This window comes from Pagrus major, chromosome 11 (assembly GCF_040436345.1).
Source record: "Pagrus major chromosome 11, Pma_NU_1.0".
In the NCBI taxonomy this organism is placed as follows: Eukaryota; Metazoa; Chordata; class Actinopteri; order Spariformes; family Sparidae; genus Pagrus; species Pagrus major.
The window spans coordinates 2,221,542-2,234,712 of record NC_133225.1 but is presented as its reverse complement, the minus strand read 5'-3'; the positions used below and the strand labels follow the sequence as shown (position 1 = coordinate 2,234,712).

At 40.9% G+C, this 13,171-nt stretch overlaps 1 protein-coding gene across 2 annotated transcripts in view; it reads left to right on the top strand.

Annotated features, from left to right (window-relative positions):
• The window catches only part of mast2 (microtubule associated serine/threonine kinase 2), a 170,336-nt gene that overhangs the window by 9,682 nt on the left and 147,483 nt on the right, over positions 1-13,171 (top strand). The gene's annotated exons all lie outside the window — the stretch shown is intronic.

Here is a 13,171-nt window from a genome sequence, read left to right as displayed (position 1 = left end):
CTAAATGTACCTTAAAAGGACATTTTTCAAGTTTTTAATACTCTTATCAACATGGGAGTGGACAAATATGCTTGCTCTATCGCTGTTGAGAGTTTGTCTCATGTAGAGTTGTCCAGGCGTCTCCGTTGCAAACTATACAGCGTGGTCTGGACAGTAAATGCAAATAACTTGGTTCTTGTGGAGAGAACCATCTGGCAGGGCCGTGAAGCTGAACTTGCCTTCAAAAGACCCTTTTCTTTATCCATTTCTGCTCAAGGAGGTTTGTTTCTGCTCGCCATCCACAATGTTACTGCTGCATCACTTCCTGATTTCGCAAACTACACGGTGGGCTGAGGGTTGTAACGCGCGTCTGTTAATTGCGCGTCAAAAAAAATGAATGCCGCTAAGGGGAATTTGCTTTAATGCGCTCTTTTGCGTTAATTTTGACAGCCCTGGTTTGGTAAGATTATTGGTTGATCTAGATGAGTCAGAATAATTCAATGAGGTGCACACTGCGGGGAAAAAATAGGAAACAGGCCGACAGAGTTTGAGAATGTGGTTCCTCTTTGATCCGTACATGTGACTGATTTAATACGTAGTCAATAGAGTCGTTGTAGCTCCACTCAGCTAAAGAAAGATACCAAAAAAAAAAAACTCATTAAAAACAGTTCTCTAAGGATCTCTGTCTGTGAGGAGAGGAAGAAACAAATCAACCCATCAGCCACTTTCACTGCTTCTCTCAGTCAGGGAAACGAGGTCGACCAATCAGCAGCCAGATTCCAACATGCTCACTGCTGGGCAGGTGTTTTCTGCTCGCCTGGCTTCCTTCACTGAGTGATTTTTAAGAGCTGGTCTGAAGCCAGGAGGAGGCGTTTTCTGTAACTCTGCTCCTGTTTCATGTCACAGCGATCTCACTGTTTACACACACGAGCTGTGCCAACACACGGCTCCTGAGTTGTTTGAGAGGGCGTGACAGCTTTTACAGCATGTTAATGTACTGTGCTGAAGTGTAAATCAAACAACACGCGTGAGCCGTCTCACGCATGTACATGTGTGTATGTGTGTGTCGTGTTTGTCGAGGTCAGTGTGGCCGTCCCTCCCTGTCCTGATTGAGGGTTATTAACCTTTTGGGCAGCGGCCAGCAAAGGAGCTTCCAACAAAACATCCTGCTTCCTCCAGCTCAGCAGCTAACTATAGGAGCACAAACAGCACAGAGAGTCTGAAACTATCACAAAACATGGACGCTGATCCACATGAATCCTCTTACAAACACTACAGAGTTATGTTGATTGCTTTCACTGCAGGTTGAGTATTAGTAGCATTTATTTCTGGCTACAGTTAGTGTTACTTCATTATCTGGTATTTTCAAAATCCATTTACAGGTGTCAACAATCATTAAACTTATTTATTCATTCAAGTTTCAAAATCGTGCTCATCCAGGAGTTGCCATCTTTCTCATTTTCATAGATAGCTGAATGATTTTAACTCGGCTGTGGTTTCACTGGTAGAGAAAGAGGAGCCGTGATTAGGGCTGCATGATATGATGAAAAGAAATATTGTACTGCAATTCTTTTGACGGATATTAAGATTGCGATATGATTCATGATTTGTGGGAATTATCATTTTTGTGTCGCAGTTTTCATTTTCGCTGAGGGTTAGGTTGAGCTCAGGACATCTCTGCAGCTCTACAGTATTTCATTTTAATGCTGTTTGGTCGCACATTTTATCTTTTGATCAAAAAATGCAGCTTCTGCTATTTAGATTTTGCACTTTGCATAGCGTGATTTTGATAATATTTCGATTAATTGATCCCTACCAGTGATTTTGACTTTCTTGCAGCCCTGAAACATAGTGGAACGTTTCTATAGTTGGGTGTCAATTCCTGTAAATTCATTGATTTGTACTCATGGCCCCAAACAGACTAATACAACTAGAGATATGAAGGATACTGCTATCTCCGTATAAAAAGTGCAACAAAACTGTTTGATATCGGTGTATATGTTGTCTGAAATGTGCTGATATGAAACTTTTTTTTTTAGGTATAATGCAGAAAACAATGCTTTGAGCAATGTATAATTATTAAATTCTCTGTAAAGTTTGCTGTTTTAGTGCAACCATGTCTGTTACATATCTTTGGTTAGCTTTTGATAACCTTGCTTGAAGGATCATTACAAACAATGTGTTTTTATGTTGTCTAAATATACCGTTTATCTACAGTTTATGTGATTTATAAGAACTCCCTAATATTGATATCGGAACCGGCCACCGGCTCTAATGCATGTGAAATCACCTAAAGCTGTATTATAAACCATGAGAACATTGATATTACATTATGCTTGTTTTGAAACACCTCTTATCTAAATTAATCTTCGAAAAACAATCACAGTATTAAATTCAATGACATAATCATTGAGCTGTAATGCAGAACTGTCCCAGTGTGAGCTGCAGTCTGCAGGTGTGATTTGCTATCAATCATTAATGAACATAAAGGTCTCAGACACCCTGAGAGCTAAGCTCTTTAGTTTTATTCACCTTTACCAGTAAATGATGGATTGTTCTGTAGGTGTGATGCATAGACGGAAAAACCCAAAACTTGACATCTTTCAGTTTCCCTTGAAGTTATTCAGGTCATAATGAAAACCCGCACCTGAGAAAGTTTAAGCTCTAGTTCGACTTCATTCTTCACGCTCTCACCTCGGTGCTTTCAACACAAACCTCCTCTCTTCTGCAAACACTCCCCGGCCTTGTGATTATAATTTTTTTCCGCCAGAAGCAATCTGAGCCTGCAGATGTGACCGAGCTGAAACGTGTGATTATGCCACACGCTCGCACACCCACATGGCAGAGACACGCCCAGGATTAAAGCATTCAAGTTCAGATATCAGTTTAATCCTCAGGGAATTAAACACGAGAGCAGTGACGAGCGGGCCATCGAGTTCAAGCAGCAGCGTTCAGAGAGGGTTTTATACAGTTCAGACAGGCTGCGTGATAAGGCCTGTCACTGACATGTCAGGGGGATGGCAGGTGTAGCTGCACAAGTGACTCATGTAAACCAGTTAAGAGGCACACACAAACACAGTGCAGTTAAAAATGTGTTTTAAATATGTGTGTGTAGGCTTCACTGTGCAAAGGACAGGCATCCATCTACACTGAACCACCTAAAAAAAACAGGAAAATGACTGAATCTCTTCCTCTTCTTCGTCTGTCAATGTGTAAACAAAATCATGCATCACAGCCGACACGTGTTGTGCAACGGTGCAGACGGTCTGTTGAGTCTGAGCTGGTTAAACCTCCATTCTGTCCCCTCTGTTATCTACAAATATAGAATACCTTGGCTGTGATTTGTGATGTGATTGCAGCTCGTAAAGGCTACTGTAATTACTGCACTGCTTTATTTAGATACTGTGGTTCTGCAAGAGAAACATGGATGTGAAGACACCTGTGCTGTCAGCTACGTATATTGACATTTAGAGTGATCCGTGCCGTTCGAGAAGACAGATAGTTGACTTCTTAACTTTGCTTCCACACAACCATTGAACAAGTCTAAGTGAGCTTAAGTTATTGTTTTCTAAAAGCTTAGTTTTCCAGGTGCACACCATGAAGTGAGGCTGGTGTTGGAGACTGTTTTCAAAAGCTTCCAGGTCAGAAGAAATGTCTGCCTAACATTGTGACCGTTATGTAAAGGACACGAGTGAGCGTCAGTGACAAAATCGGCTTGATTTTGAGCCTTGACGCCTTGTTTCTAATTTAATTCCTGTCTCTTTCGTAAGATGGTTGATTAACAAAGTTTTACTTTTACTATAAAGTTTCTCTTTACTACAAAAACTTAAATACGGTGCCAGCTGATGGAGTGAGCTCACCAGGGAGCTGAACGCTTCTGGTAGAAAACAAACCATCTCTACTGCTGTTGGCTATTTCTGTCATTTCTAGTTGGGAAACATCAAAATATCACGGGCGTTTTCTGTTTACAAAGACAAGTGATAGCCTATCTTTTACTTGAGTGGTTACGTGGTTGCCTCGGCTTCCTGTTCATCTCTGCCAGTTTGAGTCTGCTCTGTTGACTTTCTTCGTAAACAACATGTTTTATAAAAGTCGCCCAAAAAACACACCTTGTTTTAGATTTTGGTTGATATTTGATAACCTGAGAAAGGGACTCAAAAATCAACATTTTCTTCAGAGTCGCCTCCATTACAAAGTGTGCCTTTTGAATGTTATGCACACTGACTTGACTCACCTTTGTTTCTTTCTCCCAGCGATGTTATCTGCTTTCTTCGTCAGCGGTATGTTTTATAAAGTTGCCCAAAAAACACACCTCACGTTTTTTTTTTTTGACTTGCTATTCCGCTTTCATAACAGCAAGGGAGCCACGTGTGGCTAACCCATCGAAACCAATGTTTACCGACTGACATCACAGCAACCAGGTGCACTTAAAAACAACAGCATAAGTCGGCCTACATTAAATAGTAGAGGTTGCCAATATACCTCACACAAAACCTTTGCCTGGGTGGGTCATCCAGGTATATTTGGCAACCTTTTTTTTTTTTTAGCATTTCTGTACTCTTATTTTGTTATGTCTCTGAGAGAACAATGCCACGATGATTGGTTACCTAGGGGACAATCTGGCCTCGAACTACAGCTCTCATCCCATCGTTTATGCTCAACAGTAGGGATGTTTGGTTCGGTTAATTTTGCTTTTGAAAAGCCAACACCCAAAACTGTTGAGACCTGAGTCTCACGCTGTGAATCATCGTATCAACCAACCTTGTTTTCAATTTTTACTAGCTCTTTGTTGATGTAACACACACCAGCTGTGACGAATCACATCATGCTATATGTTGTGGCGTATGAGACAGAAGACAGAAGTAGTGGAGTTACAGTATAAAATTGCTGCTTTTCTTGACCAGTGACTTGCATTGATACTATGAAATCTCGTGTCATGTGTCCTGATGTGTTTCTGCACATCAACTTGTGATGACACGCTTCAAGGTGCTGCCAGTACTCTGGGTTACATAAAAACAATCGGGGCTGTTGATGCATGTGAGATCCATCAGTGTGCTGTCCCTCATCTCCTGTTTGTGCTGCAGGGAGGGAGAATGATTGTAAACATTTATGAGCACAATGACATCAAATACTGGCTGCTCCACACAGTACATATTACTTTATTGGTTTACTGGGATGATCTCATAAAAGGTGTGTTCATATCAAAGAGCCTGCCAGCTGAGAGAGCATTAACTTACTCAATAACTTGAATAAATTCAACTTTTGTACAGTTCATTATTGTTTCTTGGGTCTGACCGGCGCAGGGAGATCGCTGGGAGTCTGTTTCAGACTCAGTGACTCTGCTGCTGTTCAGGAAGATTACTCAGAAACTGGTGCAGTGTGCTTTCTCTTCCTGCCACGCAACCAAAACAATGGGCCCATGCACACACATAGAAACACACAGGAGAGCAGCACACAGTGTTGGAGTCCGTCCAATGACTCAGGTGGACGTTTTGGCAGTGCTGCCGCTGCTCAGGTGGGATTGTACTGCCGACATGCAATGACATTACCTTCCTCTGTGTGTGTGTGTGTGTGTGTGTGTGTGTGTGTATGGGATCGGACTCTGTACCAGCCGACACTATTAAAAGACTTGGTTTGTGATCAGGGAAACATGATCAGGACATCCTGTTTTGGAGGAAAGGTCTGCAATGCCGCGCACTGTTTATTGGACTCTTGTATCATTTTCAGTGGAGATGTTCAAAGCGAATGAAGGAAGCAGCGGGTCAGAGTGTGTGCAGTGACAAGTGTGTGGACGGCAGGTCGGTGAATGGACTAATGAGCCGTTGACTTTGACACCAGTGGACACAGTGTGCATCCTGTCTCTCCAGAGCCCAGCAGGGTTATTTTTCTCTCCAATGTATTTCATCTTTCTTTGTGTCCTTGAAAAAAAAAAAAAAGGGGGCAGAGTTATTGTCACGACAGAAAGTGCTTTGGAGCAGCGCTCTGAACGTTAGCAGCAGGCTTGCAGCTGTGTTTTGGTCTCGATGTTGCCAATAAAAACTGAATTCATTCCTCCACATAAGATTGTTTATAATCACATTTGTTGCATTTGTGATGCTTCACTGGATGTTATTCCTGCAGTCTTGTCTATCTTTGACCGCTGTCAGTTAGTAGCACATATACAGTATACCACTGTGAAGCTTAATACAGTGCAAAATAGACAGTGACAGTTGTCAAACATGTTCTATCTTTCATCCCTTAAACATTTGTTTTCCAAAACTTGTTTGTTTTGTTGTTAATAACCAGTTGCAACAGCGTTGGCTGGTAATGTTTTCAGTTTGTGTGTCTGTGTGTCATCATGACTAAATGTGTTCCTGGTGACGCCTGGTGACACAAATATTTGGCATAGCACCCGAAATTGCTGTCTGTCTGTCTGTTGAAAGATTTTGTCAACACAATGGTGTCTTAACTGTGAAGTCATGTCAGTCATTAAACTTTATCGGTATGTAGTTGAGTTTATGATGAAGGCTGAGTCTGAAGATGGCCGTGACCTGACCCGTGAGTTAGGGCTGAATGATTAATCGATTGGAAACAAACAGATTGCTCTGATGCAGCATCCTCTCACACGATGTCCCGCCCACAATGATATCTGATTGGTCACACGTCACAATCAAAAGCCTATAAACTCTGAATAATGTGAGAGTGCAAAGTAACTAGTAACTAAATGTAGCAGAAAATGGGAATACTCAAGTAAAGTAGCTGAAAATTGATTACGTAAATAATCTTTTCTCGTCTATTGTGAAAAATGCTCATCATAATTTCCCAAAATGACGTCTTCACATTGCTTCTTCTGTCAAACCAACGGTCCAAACCCAAAGACTTTTCATTTAGTGCCGTAAAGGACAAAGAAAATCCTCACATTTCAGAAGCTGGAAAAGCTGAATTATTTTCCCCGTGCCGTAACTCTGCGTGTCTCGTACTGTTTGACAGAGATCTAAATTGAATCGACCCACAACCTCAATGTCTTTCTTCACCTTAAATTAAGTGTTTCCAGTTTCTGTGGTCGTTACGTGTGTAGAGTGACTGAATCCAGTGAAACATGTTGGCAGTGAACACTTTACAGCAGCATTACGTGTCTTCCAAACTTAATTACTGATGCAAAATAGTTTAATTTACGAATGTCCCTTCAGGGATCATTACAGATTTTATTACACCATAATTACATCCTAGGAATTAGTACCAAATGCCTAAATGCCAATAATGTGTTTGTGTGTGTGTCTAGTCTGTGTATTTGCATGTGTGTGTGTTTTCAGGCTGCTGTACACACTTTGCTGACACTGTTACAGTTTATGCTAATAACCTCCGTATTTGTATTCTGGCTTTGCTCTCCATCATTTTGTTGGCTCGCCTCCCACCAACCTCCTCCTCCTCCTCCTCACCGTCTCTTCTTTCTGTCCCTCTCTCGCTCTCTTTTTTTCCATCTGTTTATCCTGAGTCATAGCAGAGCTGTTTGGGCTGGTTAATCACCTGCAGCCAAACTGACTGTGTGTTGCAACAAGAACTTTTATTCAGCAAGCTGTGTTGAATTTAAAATGGATACGATCTTAATACTACCTCATTAATTCCAGGCTTGTTTTACATAACTTGAAAACTTCCACTGCTGACCCTCCTTGACTTCTACCAAGCACCCCGGAGGTGAAGGGGGTTGAAGGGCTGGAGGGTCACGTCACTTCAGGACCATCATGGAGACCTGTGCAAACACCCCATTAGTCTTCATGTTCGCTGATCTTTGACAGACAGCCCCCGCCAAGAATGAAAACAGAGAGCGCTTGGTTAACCGCACTAACCCAGCAGCCAAACCACACATTTATACTGGCAGTCAGCGCTGCAGGCCCCCTATGGGAATAATGTAGCATGCTAGCTTTGTATTACGTAGCCTGACTGTGTTGTGGAAAGGTAATGGCTTGCCACGGAAAATTATGAAGATGGATTCCATTCCTGCAGTCGGTCGGATACAAGAGAGGAGCTTTTATGAAAGCACTTGATTGTTGTTCCTCTGAGTAGCGTGAGAGGCCCGTGTCATTACATCCAGAACCAAACCTCCTACATACGGTTCTGAAGATGATGATGATGATGATAAAAACATGTGGATGCTTCACTGATCTCATCATGCATGCGTCAACGTTGTTTTTGTCCTTGTTTCATCTGCTGAGACAGACCAGGTTCAGGTGCACCTCAACAAGTTCAACTAAAGGATCATCAGACTGCGTTTGGTTGTGATTTAGGTTCTGTAGCACCAGAGAACAAATCCCTTCTCCTCACTGACTTGAATCCAGAGACTTTATGTTGCCAGATATAATGCTGTGTAACCCTCAGAGTCCTGGCAAATGAGAACCAGAGTTAACGGGCTGGAAACGGGCTCTCAACGGATCGCTTGCTCTCATCCAAGCTGCAGCACTGCGTACCTTCTGACACTTTTAAAGGCCTTCTCTCCTGCTTTCATGGCTCTGACACTCGCTGTACTGCCAGTTTCTGTGTTGTTTCTGTTCATGTTCATCCACACCAGATCTCTGGAGGTTATTCTGTATTTCTGCATGAGATAAAAATGTGATTTTATTGGGACCAAATGCTGAGTTTCATATCCAACTTATTCCGTTTCACTCATCAAGCTGCCAAGACATCACAGAAATCCTATACAGTAAAAAACACAAAGGAATCTCATGACCAATAAATCATTTACAAGAATTTCAATAAATTGGCAACTTTAGAAAGGCACTTACATTTTTGTAGGGCCTTTCAAACACAGGCTGCACAACTAAAATGCAACGAAGAGGGAAATAGTTTCAGTGAAATTAAATGTGCAGTTACCCTGCAGTTATAACTGGCCCTAATTTAATAGCTACATTTATTTGAAATTTAATTGCAAATGTATAAATTAATTGATTGCGTGTCTTTGCCTTCAATCCTCTTTTTGAACCACTTGTTTTATAATATATTGTTTGCTCAATTTGCAGGAATATTCATTTAAAACCATATTTGGAAATAGAATGATGACGCGACAGTAGATGATTGTGAAATTCATAGATTTGTACCTAAAGTCAAAGTAAAGAGACTTGTATCTAACTAAATTATGGGGGACTGGTTCACTTAAGCGTTGAAATGTTTCAGAAATGAGCCGTCAGTACCCTCAGAATAGAGAAGAAAATAAAACAAACGTGTTTAAATAAAAAACATTTTCCAAGGCTGTAATTTCAAAGTTGTGCAACCATAAGAAAAAGTCATAGTGGGATTATTAAACAGGAATTCTGCCCCTTTTTGACTGTTTAAATAAACTATGAACTGTCTTCAGCGTCTTCTGTGCTTCCTCCCACATCCTCCTTGTATCTGCTGCAGAGAGCCCTAACGAGGACGCAGCTCCGGGCCATTAAAGCATCCTCTGCCCCAGTTGTGTGTCTTTGAAATCCCAAGCAGACAAATTACATCATGAATAGGAAGAGCATGGAGTTTATGCTAAGAGTGGAGCTGTGAAAATCCAATTTGCTGGTTCTTCAACCTCTAAACAAGAAGCTGCCGAGGGGGGGAGGTGACTGCGTGTTGCACATGGAGGCTTTTGTGATGGCCGGACTAATGTTTAGTGACAACCTTGTCTTTGTTAGTTCCCTTGATAGATCCCGACCTGATCCAGTTCTGCAGGTGGTGTTGGCTGGTGGGAAGAGCTGAGAGACATGAAAGGCTACAGGCCACATAGTAATTGATGCCCAAATCTGTATTGAATTATTATTATTTTTTTAAGACAAAGGAGATGACCAAAAAAGTGGCAAAAGACAGATAACGTGCACGAAATGGAGCTGCTCTACGGCGTTTAATCGGTCTCACACAAATGCACAATGCAGCACGAGACGGCGGCTGATGTCTCCCCTCCTCTCGTCAGCACTTCTCAATAATAAGGAGTAAACTGATGCGACAGGCAGCTAAATCTAGAGACTTACCTGCCTGATCGAGCGAGTGGTAAAGCTGGAGCTGATGATGGAAGTAGCTACAGAGTGAGCTGTCTCGCTTTCTTCTCATCTCCTTTTTGGAGATGCACGTGCAAAGACTGATAAAATAAAATGGTCGACAACGGTAAAGATGCAAAAGATCATTTCAGCTATCCTGGAAACAGGCGTTTGATTGAGTGGCATTTAGAGGCAATTGCTGCAAGTTTGAGAGCAAGGTGGATAAGATTAACTTCAGGATTTCTTTTATTTGATAACCGCTAAAGAAAATAAACAATTTGTGAAGGAGGACAGAAAAAAGTACATTCCTGACCCACTTTATTGATTGGGTAAAAGAGAATTGAAGTTGAATCCTGCAAATGGACTCTTAATTAAGATAAAAGCAAAGTACATAATGACTAAAGATGGTAACGTTTCACAAATTCACAAAAAGATACTAAAATATGATTTGACAACTTTATTACTGAACTCTACAATGGAAATATTATTTTATCAATAGTTCTAGACGTTTAAATGGAAAACAATCTGTTGTTTTTAATAAAAAGAGAAAAAATAGACCTTTGTTTAATATAAAGTGCCACATTTTTTAAATGCAAATGTTTCGGTTAACTTAAAGAGCCCTTGTTGACCTTTCAATTATGAACATAAACCATGAACATCTATGACTGCTGCTGACTTATTCCCGAGAGAGGAGTAAATAATATCCTCATCGTCTTTATCTTGGCTGCTTGCCATTTTCTTCTGGGCACTACCACTGTTTAGAAAGGAGAAGCACATGGACGGAAACGGTGACACAGACGTGCCATGGGAGTTTCAAAATAAAGACATATCCTAACAATGGTGGCGATATGAACTGATGTTTTCACTTTGCATCGATGCTATTGGATAGTTGATCATCGAACGATATATTGATCTGGATCGATGTATCGTTACACCTCTACTAATACGACATATTAACAATCACTTTGACGGTGACTCTTTGTTTTCTTCTAGGATTTCAGTAGAATTTAAATACAGACTAACATTAAACAGCCTCTAAATGTACTTTAAAGAAACTTCCAAAGAAAAAACGAGATACACTGAGGAATACAAAAGGTTTGACAAATTATTGCCTGTGAAAAATATCTAAAATATCTTATATTGTGAAGTACGTAAATACTGCTTGGGCTGTTTACTGCAGCGTTTAAAGTCAGTTAAACTCATAGCTAGCTTCAGTATTTCAGAATATGAAGAAGATTCCAGACATAATTTCCTCAGTGAGTCTCCGACAGGTAGACGCCCTGACCAGGTGTCTGTATCCAGCTGTTTACTGAGTCACTCTATACCTCTGTGAAGGATCTGCTGCAGACACACAAACCCAAACACACCTTACACATAAACACACAGAGAATTACACACCCGTTTCCTCGTCCTCTTTGTGCAGTTGGGTCGACGCCAGACATTTAATGAGCTTCATCTCTGCTGCAGCAGCTGCATGAAAAACCATTTAACTCTTCAGCCCTCTTCATTATTCTCATTGCCTCACAAAGGCTGATCTAAATGCTAATGGATGCAGTGTGTGTGTGTGTGTAAGTGTGTGTGTTGTGAGAGTGTTCATGCCATCATTTATTCATGAGTAACTGGTGGGTTTTGAAGCCAAGATGCATCGTGTATTCGATTTTTTTTTTTTTTTTTCTGTGTTGTGTCTGATCTTTTATGAATTTAGAAATGCAAGTGAAGCACAAGTCAAACTGCACGGTTCAACGAACTGTTGAGTGGCGAAATGACATATAAAACAACAATTAATGCTTTCAGTTAGTTAATAATAGAAATAACTAATTAATATTTACTCATTCCAGCTCCTGAAATGTTTAGTTTAGCTGCTTTTCTCATTTTTACATCATGTAAATTTAATCTTTTAGGGTTTTTTGGTCAAACAAAGCAAGCACTTTAAAGACATTACCTTGTGGTCTGAGAAAATACGGTCAGCAGTATTTTATTTTTTGACCTTTAATTAGATTTAGCTACAGGCCGTGGTAGAGCTGTACACTGACATACATTTTAGTTTGAATACACAATTTGATTTAATTTGAATTGAGTCATAAAGATTAGATCATACCCCCTCTTTAAATCATATCAGATAAAACCAATATTTCAGAATTATAAAAGTTAATCTGAGGTTGTAGCCTTGGAAAGTAGCAATCATTTTTCCAAAATAAGCAAACATTATTATTTTCTCTTGAAAATAAAGTAAAATAAAGAGTTTTCTGTCATCAGATTTTCTGCTCAACCAAGGAGAATAAAACTGCACCAGCCTACACATGACCTGTAGTGCAAATGTAGACATTCACAGAGAAAAGGCAGAGATACAAAGAGCGATGTTGGGACTTTTCGAAGTGATATTTTATCATTCTGTTGGAAACCGTGAAAATCAGTGTCTTCACCCAGTCCACTTTGAGAAATCTGTTTCACATCATCCATGACGGAGTGATCAGCTCATGCCAGCAAGGAACTTTTCATTCACAATCCACCAAAACCATCTCAGTTTATATCAGTTCATCGTTGGGACCCCATGTCGTGATCCTCTCTCTGCAAGATAATTCAGTTCTGAAATGACTTAAATTACTTTATTCCAGCTAAAATCCTAATTTTGACCTAAAACACCTCCGTCCTCGCATCGTCCTCTCACAACAGCGTGTGTTTGTTTGAGAAAAGAAAAGGGAAAAACCATCAGCCCGTCCTGGCACAGACAATATGCTGAGTGCACACAGAAGGACGAGTATGAGGAAGAGGAGGGAGGTGTGACATTTTACAGCGTGACATTTTCTAAATGCTACCTACTGTTCGCAGAGAATCCTCCCTCCATTAACATTTTCCATCCTCATTTTTGTCTCTTCTCGATGTAGCTGACGCCGCGGCTGCTGCCAAACCTGTTCCCTCTGTAATAAAGAGGTCCACAGCAACCGTCGTGTTACCTGACTGTGGTTTATTTACTTCAGGTTCCCCGGTGAGACGGTGCTGACCAGCGAAGGTCACCTCACACTGGGATGGGGGATGTTAAAGGAGACAGGCTGGAGGTTGCCTGCTGAGTGTGACCTCATATCACCACACACCTCATCTATCATTCCTCTTTCTTTTGTTTTTGTCTTCTGTTGTTCGTCTTCTTTGTGGTCTCTCAGTCTCTGCGTCTCTGTCTGTTATTTCCTCTTTCATCCACTGCTTCAGCTTTTAGCTTTGTG